The sequence below is a fragment of the Sinocyclocheilus anshuiensis genome, unplaced genomic scaffold (genome assembly GCF_001515605.1).
Source record: "Sinocyclocheilus anshuiensis isolate Anshui unplaced genomic scaffold, SAMN03320099.WGS_v1.1 scaffold2917, whole genome shotgun sequence".
NCBI classification, from domain to species: domain Eukaryota; kingdom Metazoa; phylum Chordata; class Actinopteri; order Cypriniformes; family Cyprinidae; genus Sinocyclocheilus; species Sinocyclocheilus anshuiensis.
The window spans coordinates 223,383-226,371 of NW_015539844.1; the positions used below are offsets into that span (position 1 = coordinate 223,383).

The 2,989-nt window shown below is 34.4% G+C and overlaps 1 pseudogene; it reads left to right on the forward strand.

The window, feature by feature from the left end:
* The first annotated feature begins 2,749 nt into the window (after positions 1-2,749).
* LOC107684528 (chloride channel protein 2-like) overlaps positions 2,750-2,989 on the forward strand; it is a 40,708-nt pseudogene continuing 40,468 nt past the window's right edge.

Sequence of the window (2,989 nt, forward strand, 5' to 3'; positions counted from 1 at the left end):
GTGTGTGTGTGTGTGTGTGTGTGTGTGTGTGTGTGTGCTTAGCTTTAGTCTGGGGACAATATAGTGACGTCATTATCATGATGATTTCTGAACGAGACGAGTTTCTGGAGTTAATTTCAGTAAATGTGTTGTTAATAGTACAGTATGTGACATGAAACATTATTTGAGAAGAGGAAGAAACATGTGGTTTGCTTTGATATTCCCATTTAACATCTGTATTGTTTCCTCTCCGACAGACTCACACCATGTTTTCTGTGTTGAATCTGGATTACGCTTACGTCACCAGCATCGGACGACTTGTCGGAGTCGTTTCACTGAAAGAGGTGAGAGTTCATCAATCACACAAAAATGACATTCAAGAGCTCCTTTATTGATATCGTGTTCAACCTTGAACATCCATAGAAACTTTCCATTGCACAAACATTTCTTTGTAGCAGAAAAAAGTTCTTAAGATTATTAAAAGGTTCATCACAGTAAGAAAATATTGGTATAACAGCTGTGCTGTGCTGTACTATGAAGCTGGTCTTTAATAGTTTAAAAGCTAGTTCTAGTTCATTTGTAGTGTAGTTTCTAAGATTGTTAACATTCTGTGAGATAAATATGTATTTTAAGGATCAGTAAATTCCATTTTATGCTAAATTAGGACATTTTAATGTACACTACTGTAAGAAATTAATGCTTTTATTCATCAAGGTCTCATTAAAGAAGACATTTATAATGTTACAGCAGATTTCTATTTCAAATAAATGCTGTTCTTTCGAACTTTCTGTTCATCTGTGAATCCTGAAAAATAAAATGTATCAGTTTCCACAAAAATATGAATTGTTTTCAACATTGGTAATAATCAGAAATGTTTCTTGAGCAGCAAATCAGCATATTAGAATGATTTCTGAAGATCATGTGACACTGAAGACTGGAGTAATGATGCTGAAAATACAGCTGCACATCACAGAAATACATTACAGTTTAACAGATATTCACAGAGAAAACAGCTATTTTACATTCTAATAATATTATACTATTTTTACTGTATTTTTGATCAAATAAATGCAGCACTGGTGAGCAGCAGAGATGTCTTTTAAAAAGGCCAAAGGAAATGAACAAACAAAAATATAACCAAACTGTCCATTACTGGCTCTGGTGTGTGTTGTAGTTGTGTAAAGACATCGAAGTCTCCCTGCCAGCGGATGGCGTAAGCTTGCGTCCCGTTCTGGCCACTTTCAGAGACCGAGGCGTTCGAGGATCCAGGACCGAGACCACCGAACTCCACAAACTACTGGAGCATCAGATCAGCTAAAACACCAGCGAGCGGCGATGTTACAGCTGAGCCAGGAGCCAAACGCACAAACAGAGACACTTTCTGCTCTGGGTCTGTTTTTATTGGCGGATTCTTTCTCAAGTCTTTCTGTCCTCGTGTGTGTGTGTGAAATGTGTGTGTGTGTGTGTGTGTTTGTTACAGAAATGGCCTAAAAAGTAATGATTTTTTTAGACATTTCCTTGCATTCCCTCACTTTTCTTTTAGTTTTTTATATTCAGATTGTTATTTGAATGCAATGGCCATTAAACGCCGCTCTTTTAGTATTTTTTATTTAATGTTATTTTCATTTTAAGCCAAACCACTCGAAGCAAAACAGCAGCATTAGAGCATCTGTCCATCTGATTCATTTAGGTTATGTTAATATGTAAGGATGTGCACTTTTAGTTTAACTGTTTTTTTTTTTATATTATTATTGATGTTTTCAACAAGGGAACAAAAAATACCTTTTCTGAATAACATTTCTGACTAATGCATTTTTTAAAACTAGTTGCACAGCAGTGCATTTAATTGCAACAAGACAGAGAAAACTGAATAAAAAAAATGTATTAAATTATAACAGTATCATCAATATATACAATTGAAATTTTGTTAAATAAATAAATAATCAGTATAATAGTTTTACTTATTGGGGAAAATGTGCACTTTTTATTGTTTCTTGATTATAAATCAAGAAAATAAAAATGCTGTTATTTAGATTAATAAAAATATGTGCACTTTTGATGGGTTTCTTGATCAAAAATCAAGAACATTGAAATTCTGTTAAATAAATAAAATATAATAATTGCACCAATAATATTGGGGGGGTTTTATGCACTTTTTATTGGTTTCTTGATTTATAAATCAAGAAATTGAAATGCTGTTCTAAAAGGTATAATTACAACAATACTTGGAAAAAATTTGCACTTTTTATAGTTTTTGTCAACACGTCCTGTTATTCAGACGTAAGAAACAAAAGCTGAGAGGTTTTCTGAAGAGGTTTATTTGTGCTGTTTATATATTACATCATGCATATGTTTGTATTGAATGTACAGTATAATTGTTTGCTTTTTAATTACCCTGAGCCCTAATATGTTATATTTTGGTAAATCAATGCATGTTTTTTACCCCACTATTTTCCAAAGAAGTGCAGAAACTCTATACGCACGTGTTCCTGATGTGTCATTGTGTTTGCAGACACAAAAAGTCAATAAAACAAAAAAGTGGAATCTGTGAAAGTCTTAACATTTTACTTTGTAACTTTTCTTTTTGTATTTCCTTTTAATTAGTTGTTACACTGAATGAGAGTTTTCGAGTCGTTTTTGTGGTGTTAGTGACAGTTTTCCCAACTCCTGCAGCAAGGTTGGTTAGTAGAAGGTTTAACCGGTTAGCATTAGTTAACCACTGCTGGACAGAGAGAGAGACGGTTCACACACACATCACTGGAGCCGCACAATGTCCTCACTGAAGCAGACGCTATGTGTGTGTGTGTGTGTGTGTGTGTGAGAGAGAGAGTGAGTGTGTGTGTGAGAGAGTGTGTGTGTGTGTTTCTATTTTTTCTCACTCTCTCTGCATATGGAAATATTTTTTGCAAGTGCATTACAGAAACTGGCAGCTGACAGAGCACACGGTGCACTTCCATCAGTTTAATGTGCTTTATTGGCATAAAAACTGTATTGTCACAGCAGTGCAAAT